Genomic DNA, 13,971 nt, shown 5'->3' with positions numbered 1-13,971 from the left:
TAGACCATCCACCCCACCTCATGCCTGGCGACGGCACTCAGCTGGTGAATAGGAAAGCAGGTTTGTGAGGTGCAGCGTTCCCAGCCGAACCCCAGGCCCAGATAACCAGATGTTCGTTCTTGACGCAGTCCGCTCCTTAGTCCACTCCTCCAGGCTTACCTGCCACCCGGGCTCCTGGCGGACCCTGGCCTTCGTGCGACAACGCTTTTGGTGGCCTATCATGGTTCCTGACGTCTCCGCATTCGTCACTGCATACACGATCTGTGCACAGAACAAGACTCCGGCTGGCCTCCTTCAACCTCTGCCTGTCCCTCACCTTCCCTGGTCTCACATATCCCTGGAATTTGTTATGGATCTCCCCACGTCTGATGGCAACGACACCATCGTGACCGTAGTGGATCGATTTTCCAAAGCCGCCCACTTCATTCCTCTCTCCAAGCTACCCTCTGCCAAAGAGATGACCTAGCTCATGGTACAGTACGTCTTCATGAGCACGTCTCATGGTAGAGCACAATGCGCTGCCAGATCTCTGCCAACCCCACCACCTGGAGCCAGCAACTAGTGTGGGTCGAATACGCCCACAAGACCCGTCCTTGCTATGCCACAGGTATATCTCCCTTTGAGTGTTCCCTGGGGTATCAGCCCCCGCTCTTCCCTGAGCAGGAGGAAGAGGTTAGCATACCTTCGGCCCAGATGTTTGTCCTCCGCTGTCGCCGTACCTGGAAGATAGCCTGGTCGGCCCTTCTCAAGACCACCTCCAGGTATCGATGACAAGCGGATCCCCACTGGATCCCGGCTCCCAGGTATTATCTCGAGCAGAAGGTATGGCTGTTTACCTGGAATCTGCCTCTCCGGGTGGAATCCCACAAACTCTCCCCCCAGTTTATTGGCCCGTCTCAGACAACAACATTGATTTATACGCTGAGTCGGTGAGCGAGTTTATTAGCAAGGACAACGGTGATGTTGTATCCACGGTAACTATTAAAACCTTCCCCAACCAGAACCGTGGATTGATGGCAGCATTCGCGCAAATTTGAAAGCGCAAACCACTGCTTTTAATCATGGCAAGGCGACCAGAGACATGACCGAGTGCAAACAGAACAACTATTCACTCTGCAAGGCAATCAAACAAGCTAAGTGTCAGTATAGAGACAAAGTAGAGTCGCAATTCAACGGCTCAGACACGAGACGTATGTGGCAGGGTCTATAGTCAATCACGGATTACAAAAAGAAAATGAGCCCTGTCGAGAGGGCCACAAGAGGGCCACCATTGTTCCCTTTTCCCAAAAAAGCCCCGTAGCACTCACTTCCGTCATCATGATGTGCTTGAGAGACTAGTCGAGAGACTAGTCAAGGATCATATCACCTCCACCCTACTTGACACCCTAGATCCACTCCAATTTGCTTACTGCCCCAATCGGTCCACAGACGTGGCAATCGCAATCACACTGCACACTAACCCATCTGGACAAGAGGAATACCTATGTAAGAATGCTGTTCATCGATTACAGCTCAGCATTTAACACCATAGTACCCTCCAAACTTGTCATTAAGCTCGAGACCCTGGGTCTAGACCCTGCCCTGTGCAACTGGGTCCTGGACTTTCTGATGTGCCGCCCCCAGATGGTGAGGGTAGGAAACAACATCTGTAATCCCTGTTCGCCCATGACTGCGTGGACATGCACACCTCCAACTCAATCATCAAGTTTGCAGACGGCACTACAGTGGTTGGCTTGATTACCAACAACGACGAGACGGCCTACAGGGAGGAAGTGAGGACACAACGTAAACAAAACAAAAGGAGATGATCGTGGACTTCAGAAAACAGCAGAGGGAGCACCCTCCTATCCACATCGACAGGACAGTAGTGAAGGGTGGAAAGTACCTCGGCGTACACATCACAGACAAACTAAAATGGTCCACCCACACAGACAGCGTGGTGAAGAAGGCGCAATAGCGCCTCTTCAACCTCAGGAGGCTGAAGAAATTTGGCTTGTCACCGAAAACACTCACAAACTTTTACAGATGCACAATTGAGAGCATCCTGTCGGGCTGTATCACTCAGCAACTGCTCCAACCACAACCGTAAGGCTCTCCAGGGGGTAGTGAGATCTGCACAACGCCTACACCACCCGATGTCACAGGAAGGCCAAAACTATAATCAAGGACAACAACCAACCGAGCCACTGCCTGTTCACCCCGATATCATGCAGAAGGCGAGGTCAGTACAGGTGCATCAAAGCTGGGACCGAGAGACTGAAAAACATAGTACTTGCGTACTATTGTTTGTACAGATGAACGGGGTACCTTCAGGCATTTGGAAATTGCTCCCAAGGATGAATCAGACTTGTGGAGGTCAACAATTATTTTTCTGAGGTCTTGGCTGATTTATTTTGATTTTCCCATGATGTCAAACAAAGAGGCACTGAGCTTGAAGGTAGGCCTTGAAATACATCCACAGGTACACCTCCAATTGAATCAAATGATGTCAATTAGCCTATCAGAACCTTTTAAAGCCATTAAAACATCATTTTCTGTGATACAGTGATTATAAGTGAAATAATCTGTCTGTAAACAATTGTTGGGAAAATGACTTGTGTCATGCACAAAATAGATGTCCTAACCGACTTGCCAAAACTATAGTTTGTTAACAAGAAATTTGTTGAGTGGTTGAAAAATGAGTTTTAACTACGCCAACCTAAGTATATGTAAACTTCCGCCTTCAACTGTATATACTGAACCCTTTACCATCTACTGCATCTTGCCTATGCCGAGCGGCCATTGCTCATCCATATATTTATATGTATATATTCTTATTTATTCCTTTACACTTGTGTGTATAAGGTAGTTGTTGTGTAATTGTTAGATTACTTGTTAGATATTACTGCACGGTCGGAATTAGAAGCACAAGCATTTCGCTAGACTCAAATTAACATCTGCTATGTAACGTGTATGTAACCAATAAAATTTGATTTGATTTGAGACAGGGGGGAAGCCAGGGTGCTGTAACCCCGGATAAAGCGTCAATAAAAGTTGGTGGATCCCAGGAAACATTTTAGCTGCACCCTGGACATAGGCTGGGCCAATTTACCATCGCTCTCACCTTTCCTGGGATCCATCTGAATTTGCACTTCTCTGCTTTTACAAAGGCGTTGGAGATGTCATCGAGGTAAACGAAGACAAACCGGTTCAACATGTCACGGAGAACATCATTAACAAGAGCCTGGAGCACAGCAGGGGTGTTAGTAAGGCCAAATGGCATGACCAGATAGTCGTAGTGACCACTGGCCATGTTGAAGGTAGTCTTCCACTTGTCCTCTTCCTATATCCACACCAGGTGGTAGGCATTCCGTAGGTCCAGCTAAGAGAACATGGTGGCCCCCTGGAGTGTCTCAAAGGCTGAGGAGATGAGGGGTAGCGGGTAGCTGTTCTTCACCGTGATGTCGTTGAGACCCCGGTAGTCAAGACACGGGCGCAGGGTTTTGTCCCTCTTCTCCACAAAGAAGAACCCTGCGCTGGTGGGGGAGGCAGAAGGAGAGATGAACCCTGCAGCTAGGGAGTTGTCTCCATAGCCTTGGTCTTCGGACCCAACAGAAAGTACAGTCGTCCCCGGGGCGGAGTGATGCCTGGGAGAAGGTCAGTCCCACAGTCATAGGGTCGGTGCGGAGGATGCAAAGTGGCCCTGGCCTTACTGAACACCTCCTGGAGGTCCTGGTACTCCCCGGGAATGGCGGAGAGGTCCAGGGCAACTTCCAAGCCCACAGGAAGATGTCCCGGGCAGGCTGCGCTGACTTCAGACAATGGGCGTGGCAGAGCGGGCTCCAGCCCATAATGGCACCAGCAGTCCAGTCTATGATGGGATTGTGTCGCTGGAGCCATGAGAATCCCAATACCACGAGAACCTGAGGAGACTTAATCAGCATAAATTGGATTGACTCGCTGTGGTTCCCTGACACTCGTAGGTTGATGGGAGTGGTATTGTGAGTGACCTGGCCTTTAGAGTGCCCATCCAGCACTCTAACAGGGGCTGAGTGGGGATGGAGAGGGGCTGAGTGGGGATGCCCAGCTCGGACGCCAGTGTAGTGTCCAAAAAAACTCTCATCGGCCCCAGAGTCCCGGAGAGATTTAGACTGGTTCCCCCACAGCAGGATGGCATGGAAAGGGGTGCGAGAAAGGGGAGAGGAAAAGTTTTCCATAAAGTCCACCAGAGTATTCACCCCTTATTGATGAGCCTGGATTTTTAAATGGCAGGAAGTCACGAAATTTGCCGTAGGTCCACAATATAGAAAGCTCTTGGTGTCGGCGTAAGCGCTCAGCCAGAGTCAATCTAGCCCTGCCCAGGTGCGAGTCGGAAGGAGGCGAGTCGGCAGCCCTCGTGATTCCTGAGAGAACTCGTGTGACATCGGGTTCACTCGGACATGTAGACTTCGGGGGTCTCCGGGATTCTTCGAGGTGGGAATCGAGGGCGAACGAGGGCGACAGGGCACAGATTCCCCCTCCCTCCTACGTTCTCGAGGCCGCCCATCGATCCGGGTTGGGCAAAGTCAAGGCTATGAGGGAGTAAAGGTTCATGGGTAGCTCCCGGCTGCAAGCTCATCTTTGACCACCTCCGATAATCCGTGAAGGAACATGTCAAACAATGCTTCCGGGTTCCAGGCACTATCAGCCGCCAAAGAGCGAAAATCCACCGCGCAGTCTGCCACACTACGGGAGTCTTGACGTAGCTGGAGCAGCTTACGAGCAGCCTCACAACGGAGAATCAAACACCTTCCAAACTTCCGCATCAAACTCCTCTAGACTGAGGCAGATGGTGGACTGTTGCTCCCATACCGCCATAGCCCAGGTGAGTGCCCTCCCAGACATCAACGTTATGATGTACACTATCCTCGAGCGGTTCGAGGGAAACAAAGAAGGCTGCAGCTTGAAAAGGAGGGAGCACTGGGAGAGATAAGCCCGGCAGGTTCCGGAATCTCCAGCGTAGCGCCCCAGAGGAGGTAAGCAGGGTTCTTGGGACACTGGGGTAGGCTGGGAGATTACGGGTGTGACCCGCTGCCCAGTGGGGAATCCACGGAATTGCTACAACAAAGTCTTGAACGTCTGGTCATGGCGTTCTGCCAGGGTATTGAGTCTCTCCATAAGACATTGCAGTAACTACTTGTGTCGTCCAATGGTGGCTCCTTGCAGGGAGACAGCATTGGGGAGCTGGTCTGAGTCTGCTGGGTCGGTCATGGCCAGTTCGTACCATCACATTTCAGGAAAGACCTAGATGCAGACAGTGTCGAAGTAACAAAAGTGTGTTACTGGAACAGGGGTATGCAAAACGACAGGTCAAGTGCAGGCAGAGGTCAGTAATCCAGAGCAGAGTCCAAAAGGTACAGAATGGCAGGCAGTTTTAGGGTCAGGGCAGGCAGAGGTCAATAATCCAGTGTGGTGGGACAAGGTACAGGACGGCAAGCAGGAATGGTCAAAACCAGGAAAACTAGAAAACAGGAACTTTAGAAAAGTTTGACGAAAAGCTTGACGAACAAAACTAATTGGTAACAGATAAACGGAGAACACAGGTATAAATGCACAGGGGATAATGAGGTGAGATGGGAGACACCTGGTGGGGGATGGAGACAAGCACAAAGACAGGTGAAACAGATCAGGGTGTGACAGTTCCAATGTGATAGCCATAGCCAGCTAGCTAACATAGCATTCCTCTCTTTATGAGCTGGGTGTTTGAGTAGGCTAAACTAGCTAGCTACTGTACATTCGCTAGCTAAGTGAAAGTGAAAATACAATGGAAGGGAGTGAGAACCATGAGCCTCCTAGGTGTTGTATTGACGTACCCAAAGGAGGACAGAAACTAGAAGTCCTCCGGCTACACCATGGTGCTACCCTACAGAGTGCTATTGAAGCTACTGTAGAGCTTAATTGCAAAACAGTGTTTTAATCAATTATTTGGTGACATAAATATATTTAGTAAAGTTATATCGAAAAATGATAACTATTTCAATGTTTTACTATTTTTATGAAATTCACTGTGAATGATGGTCCTCCCCTTCCTCCTCTGAGGAGTCTCCACTGGCTGAAGCTCATTGGCTTGATCTCGATTTGGTAGGGGGCTGTCCCAAGTGGATGAAAATTTAGGGAAAATGTCACCACACAGCTTTCAATAAACAGTCGCTTTCAAACTAGGGATTTCGTGGCTAATTTAAGTAAGACTGTAATTCTGTTCATAGATTATGCATGTAAACTCAGCCAAAAAAGAAGCATCCCTTTTTCAGGACCCTGTCTTTCAAAGATAATTTGTAAAAATCCAAATGATTTCACAGATCTTCATTGTAATGGGTTTAAACACTGTTTGCCATGCTTGGTCAATGAACCATAAATAATTAATGAACATGCACCTGTGGAACGGTCGTTAAGACACCAACAGTTTACAGACAGTAGGTTACAGTTATGAAAACTTAGGACACTAAAGAGGCCTTTCTACTGACTGAAAAAAAAAAGATGCCCAAGGTCCCTGCTCATCTGCGTGAACGTGCCTTAGGCATGCTGCAAGGAGGCATGAGGGTTACAGATGTGGCCAGGGCAATAAATTGCAAGGTCCATACTATAAGACGCCTAAGACAGTGCTACAGAGAGACAGGACGGACAGCTGATCGTCCTCGCAGTGGCAGACCACGTGTAACAACACCTGCACAGGATCGGTACATCCGAACATCACACCTGCGGGACAGGTACAGGATGTCAACAACAACTGCCTGAGTTACACCAGGAATGCACAATCCCTCCATCAGTGCTCAGACTGTCCGTAATAGTCTGAGATAGGCTGGATTGAGGGCTTGTTGTAAGGCAGGTCCTCACCTGACATTACCGGCAACAACGTTGCCTACGGGCACAAACCCATCGTTGCTGGACCAGACAGGACTGGCAAAAAGTGCTCTTCACTGACGAGTTGCGGTTTTGTCTCTCCAGGGGTGATGGTCGGATTCGCGTTTATCGTCAAAGGAATGAGTGTTACACCAAGGCCTGTACTCTGGAACGGGATCGAGGGTGGAGGGTCCGTCATGGTCTGGGCCGGTGTGTCACAGCATCATCGGACTGAGCTTGTTGTCATTGTAGGCAATCTCAATGCTGTGTGTTACAGGGAAGACATCCTCCTCCCTCATGTGGTACCCTTCCTGCCAGCTCATCCTGACATGACCCTCCAGCATGACAATACCACCAGCCATACTGCTCGTTCTGTGCATGATTTCCTGCAAGACAGCAATGTCAGTGTTCTGCCATGGCCAGCGAAGAGCCCGGATCTCAATCCCATTGAGCACATCTGGGACCTGTTGGATCGGAGGGTGAGGGCTAGTGCCATTCCCCCCAGAAATGTGAGGGAACTTCACCAAGGTGCCTTGGTGGAAGAGTTGGGTAACATCTCACAGCAAGTGGCAAATCAGGTGCAGTCCATGAGGAGGAGATGCACTACAGTACTTAATAACCTCTTTGGGATAGGGGGCAGCACTTTCACTTTTGGATAAATAGCATGCCCAATTTCAACTTCCTGCTACTCATGCCAAGAATATAACATATGCATATTATTGTATATTTGGATAGAAAACACTCTGACGTTTCTAAAACTGTTTGAATCATGTCTGTGAGTATAACAGAACTTATGTAGCAGGCAATACCCCGAGGACTAACCATTCAGAATTATTTGTTTTTGAGGTCACTGTCTGTTCAATGAGTTCTCATTGGGAAACAATATTTCTTAGGCACTTGTTTGCAGTTCCTACCGCTTCCACTGGATGTCACCAGTCTTTGGAATTTGGTTGAGGTTATTCCTTTGTGCAATGAAGAAGTACGGCCATCTTGGAACAGGGTAACGTTATGTGTACTGTTTGAGAGTTGCGCTAGACTTGAAAAGTAGCATTAGTTTGTGATCCTCCTTTATTGAAAACAGATGGACCCGTCTTCAATTTGATAGATTATTCACGTTTAAAAATACCTAAAGTTGTATTACAAAAGTAGTTTGAAATGTTTTGGCAAAGTTTACAAGTAACTTTTGAGATATTTTGTAGTGACGTTGCGCAAATTGGAAGCAGTTTTTTTCTGGATCAAACACGCTAAATAAATGGACATTTTGGATATATATCGACGGAATTAATCGAACAAAAGGACCATTTGTGATGTTTATGGGACATATTGGAGTGCCAACAAAAGAAGCTCGTCAAAGGTAAGGCATGATTTATATTTTATTTCTGTGTTTTGTGTGGTGCCAGGTGAGACATTTGCGTCCCCCCTCTCCCAGAGAGGTTTCAGCTGGTGGCCACACCAAATACTGACTGTTACTTTTGATTTTGACCCCCCTTTTGTTCAGGGACATATTATTCCATTTCTGTTAGTCACATCTGTGGAACTTGTTCAGTTTATGTCTCAGTTGTTGAATCTTGTTATGTTCATACAAATATTTACACGTTATGTTTCCTGAAAATAAACGCAGTTGACAGTGAGAGGACGTTTCTTTTTTTGCTGAGTTCATGAACTACACATTGACACATCCAGCCCAAAGCGGGAGGTTGTAAAATTACTTACTAATCACCAAAGTTCCAGAGCATGTATTTAACTGGAGGGAAAGGGCCTCTTGCAAGTTGATAAAGACCTGTCAGAAATGTGTGCCTTTGGCTTTGAAAAGCCTTCATGACCCCGATGTGTGTGCCAAGCTTTCGTCAACACAGTCATGCACTGGTGATCCCAGTGAACTGATACTACATAAGGGCTTCAGGGCTGGTCGGCCAAACCTGCTCTTTATCATTCTTTCTGATCTATGATATAGGCAAAGAAAAGGTCATTCAAAAGCTCTAGTTCAACTGACACCCCAAAAATATGAAATGTCATGTTAACGTTGTGGACAATAGGTTTACAGACTATATTTGAAATCTATAGTGTAATACTGTACCTCTTCACACTTCTGGAAGTGATGAGCTAAATTACACTAAAATATCTAGTTAGGTATGGAAAACAAGTTACCTTTTTACTGTACATCCATTTCATTCATGGTTAGTTAGCGTACACTAAATAAGTATTGCAGCTCCACTGTAATATCCATGATACTCATGACCCTAGCTTCTTGAAAAACCTGTCGGTTTACCACAAAGATTATTTCAGAGAAGCCACAAAAAAGTCCATAAATCAAATTGAAATGAAACATACGAACATGTCTTTACTTGAGTCGGATATTTAGTACTGTTTACCTGAGGGTGAGAGTAAAAAAATGTATAATGAGAATGGGATCGAGCGATAACGGAGAGAAGCAATACAGAGAGGGGTCGATACATTTGTGATAACTTCCAACACAGAGTACATACAGAAGTACACTTTTAGAAAACACATAGAGAAAACCTATCAGTTAGTCTTGCATTAGTCTCTCTACCCTACCCTCGTGGCCCTAAGGACAGTTGCGCGTATTCATGGATGCCAAGGGAAGCCAGGCTTCCCCAAAACTTTACCAAGAAAAAAACATACAAAACATACAGTCATCTCTCTGTGCTTCATACATTTCCTTAAATTTTCAAGAGGCTGAATGTATCTCACTGGAGAAAGCATCCAAGTGACTGAAAGAGTGCCCCTCTGTCTCAGTATGTGTAGCCCATCTATCTGATGCTATTTGGTCAGAAAGAGTATGATGTTTCCGCCTGTAGCATTGAATGCAAGGGAAACCAGAAAGCATTTGGCCTCCCTTAATAAAAACCGTATAAAATAATATCCAATCAGCGTTGAGCTAAACTGAGTGAGTTCAGCTGTGAATGGTTCTGGCGTACCAAAAAAAAGTATCAAGGGAAGCCAGTTCGGATTTGGCTTCAAACCAATCACATCAGAAGCTAAACGTCATTGACAGAAAGAACCTGAATTGTTGCATCTGCCTCTAGCTAGCTAAAATCAGCCCTTTCCTAAATTAGCCATGGATGGAGGTAGGGATTTGGACTTGTGGTTTTACTTAATTCTCCATACTGGCCAATGATTATAACGGTGATTCTGATCCAACCATTAATTCATACATTGAGAGGATGGAAGTTTAACATGTAGGTAGATGTAGTAGGCCAATGTTATTAACTAACTGGTCTGGCGCATCATTTCCCATGAAAGGAAGTTAGGCTTGTGATGAAGCATTTTAGCCAGGTAGCATAGGACAACAAAAACTAAAATCGTGTACTGTATGACAGAGTCATAGATTGTTTCTGCAACATTAAAGAGGAGGAAGGCATTGGCGTTTCCCTACAAGTAGGGTGAGTCAACATGCACAAACGCAAAAACACACACACACACGTACACAGAAACTCTTAACTCTCTTTCAATGGAGGCTGGTAGGAGGAGCTATAAGAGAATGGGCTCATTATAATGGCTGGAATGGAATAAATGGAACAGAGCTTCCATGTGTTTGATACCGTTCCACTGATTCCATTCCAGCCATTACAATGAGCCTGTCCTCCTATCACTCCTCCCACCAGCCTCCTCTGCTCTCAATGGTTCTAAATCAATAGTTGTTAAACTTGCTTGACCATGCTGTAAGTCAACTGTTTGTTACATGCAATATGTTTTGTGGACTTCAGGTTTTGTAATGAAACAAAGGTTTGTTTGAATTTATTCTGCCACTGTGTCTTCTTATTGTCTCAGCCTTAGGCTTATATATCACGGTATCAAGGCATATGAACTAACTGGTTATAGAGCAAACAACGCAATTTTCACAACACGGGTCTTAACTGTGTGAGAGACAGGTTAAGCCGGGTGTACACTACACAACTTTCAGGGTGATGCGAAACAACGTTATCATCTCACTGGCTTCTTCTCTGGCGAGCTCTCATTGGCTGTTGCTGATCACCGTTCTCAAAACTTGTCATTGCACATCTCACACTACAAACGCATTGCAGAATTTTGTGCCGATAAATATCAGGACTTCTGGTACTGCTCAAAGACAAGATCAGTAGCCCTCAGATTGTGTCTCTGACACGCTCACATTAAACGAGAGTCCATGACGGCCGTGCGCCCCCCAGGTAGACAAGACATGGGAATTGTGTCTCCGATCTCAAAAACTTGCCTGGGACAGCTGAACCGGGGCCAAAATCGTGTAGTGTCCACCAGGCTTTAGAGAAGAACACGTTAACCTCACCTCTGACACCAGGCCTGACCTACGACATCAACTGATGTGATTAAAGGAGTTTCTGAAGGTATTGAAGTGCATCTTTAATTCAATCGAGTACAGGCTTAACATTAATGACAGAGACAGAATACAATATGGAATTTTATTGAATAGTTTGGGGTAGGCTTCGAGTCTCCGAGGAACGCTCCTCAGAGCCAGATGCTGATGACAGGGTGCCCTATGCCAATGAGGTAACATTATAAACATTTCCCTATAAATACTGGCTAAACTGATAGGGTAACCTGAACTTTCATAACTACATTACAAACATGTACCAGAGGGCAGTGTTTAATTTACCCTCAGCACTGATGAGTAAGTATTGATTGTGCGTATCTTATACAAATATGCACCAGAGGGCAGCGTTTCATTTACCCTCAGCACTGAGGAGTAAGTATTGATTGTGCGTATCTTATACAAATATGCACCAGAGGGCAGCGTTTCATTTACCCTCAGCACTGAGGAGTAAGTATTGATTGTGCGTATCTTATACAAATATGCACCAGAGGGCAGCGTTTCATTGACTCAGCAGAGAGGAGTATGATTTAAAAGAAAGTTGGGTTACGGTGATGATGAGACAGAGGAAAGCAACTGAGAAAGTGAGGTAGAGACAGATATGATCAGGACAAAGAAAGCTCTTTCTCAACCAAAAGGTAATTGATTGAGAATGAGAAAAAGGAGATGGAGAAAGACAGGGAAATAAGAAAGAGCGAGGATAACTCCACCATGTCCAACTCTCCTACCTGCATATACCTACCTACACACTTCACCTGAACACCTGTAATTCATTCAATGGAGGGCCTAGTGCCTGAGGTTTTCGCTCCTCCCTTGTACTTGATTGGTAATTTAAGGTCAATGATTAGTTAGAAACACCCCTCACCTGGTTGTCTAGATCTTAGTTGTACACTCTTGTAAAAAAGGGTTCTTCGGCTGTCCCCATATGAGAACCCTATTTGGCTCCAGGTAGAACCCGTTTGGGTTCCATGTGGAAAGGGTTCTACATGGAACCAAAAATGGTTCTACCTCAAACCAAAAGGGTTCTTCTACCTTGGTCCAAAAAGGGTTCTTCAATGTGGACAGCCGAAGAACCTTTTTAGGTTTTAGATAGCACCTTTTTTTCACAAATCGATAGGAAAGCCAGAGTATTATACCAAATATCTGACCAATAAAAAAACATAAATTCTGAAATAATTTATCTTTCTTCTCTCTGTGTTTTCATCATTTTCCGTCAATTCGCAAGTGACTGAATCTCACCGGAGAAATCCTCCAAGTGTGGGAAATGGCGCCCCTCTGTCTCAGTGTGTGTAGCCCATGTCTGATGCTGCATGGACTAAAAGAGTATGACATGTTATGGCTGTAGCATTTGATTGATTGATGCCAGCAATCATTTGGCCTCTCTTAATAAAATAATTATAAGATAATTAGCCAATTAGCTGAGCTCAACTGTGGGTTATCCTGGTGCTTCACCAAGGGAGGCCAGTTTGGATTTAGCTTCACCCCAATCAAATCTCACCCTAAGCAACATGTCATTTTAGTTTCTGGTCTACTTGTGTTGATGTCCTGCAGTCACTATCGGCCCTTTCCTAATCCATGGATGGAGATGGGGATTTGGACTTGTGGTTTTGACTTAATTCTCTGTACAGGCCAATGATTATGATGTGATTATGATCTAACCATTAACGAATATGCTGTGCCACTGGCCTGAGACGAATGAAGTTCAATATCTAGCCTAGATGTAGCCTAGCCCTTTTAGGCTCAAGTTAACTAGCTAGCTAACTTAGTTGGTTAATTTTTGCACATGCAAGGAAGTTAGGCTAGCAAGCATTTTAGCTAGGTAGCCTAGGACAACAAAAACTTAAATTGTACTTACTATATGACGGAGCCATGGACCGTTTTGTCAACATAAAAGAGAGGAGGATGGCATTGGCGTTCTAGTCTGCAAGCAGGGTGAGTCCCAAATTGTTTTAGCTTGCTCGCACACACACTTACACACACAACATTGATTGGGCTAAATCATTTTTGGTACCTTAAAGTTTGTTTTCAGTGTATAAAACTAAGCATGTATACTGTAGCGTTGATTTGACAATGTTTAAGTGTTTATGTTGAAATAGTGCTGAAATAGCTGAGGCAGTGCTCCTGTTGTCTTTGTGCAAACTTGCGGTAACTCCGTGGTTCTAAATCATTAGTTGTTTAGTAAACTGTCAAACATTAACTTGCTTGACCATTAACTTGCTTGACCGTTTGTTGCATGCAATATTTTCTTTGTGGACTTCACTGGACAGATGTTGCTCTCCGGTTTTGTGATGAAACAAATGTATGTGTAGTTGAATTTATTCCGCCACTGTGTGACTGTTGTGTTTTTGTTGTCACGGCTTTATTGTATATCACAGTGGCGTATGAACAATTGGGTTATAGAGCCAACAACGTACTTATCACAACATAGGTTGGTATATGGATTTTTTTACTGCCTTGGCTTCCTCAGTGATTTTACCCACGCACCGCTACTGAAGGGAAATAACAAAAACCAGCAACTCTGCCCTCCATGGAAAGAGTTTGATGCCCCTGATCTAACATCTGAACTTAACTCAAATATATCAATAAGACCGACACATACAGTATAATAGAAAATACATGTAGAGCTGGGGTCGAAGTACAGTGAGAGAAAGAGATTGAATTGGAGGGACAGAGATGGGACAGTTGTCACTTAAGAGTGTCCTGATGAATACTAATTGCTGTGAACTAAAGAGCCAGAATGAGTTCCATTGATGACTGGGCACAATGGAGAAGGGACAGGGGAAGCA

Source organism: Oncorhynchus clarkii, chromosome 3 (genome assembly GCF_045791955.1).
Source record: "Oncorhynchus clarkii lewisi isolate Uvic-CL-2024 chromosome 3, UVic_Ocla_1.0, whole genome shotgun sequence".
Lineage (NCBI taxonomy): Eukaryota > Metazoa > Chordata > Actinopteri > Salmoniformes > Salmonidae > Oncorhynchus > Oncorhynchus clarkii.
Note: the sequence above shows the minus strand (reverse complement) of the source record.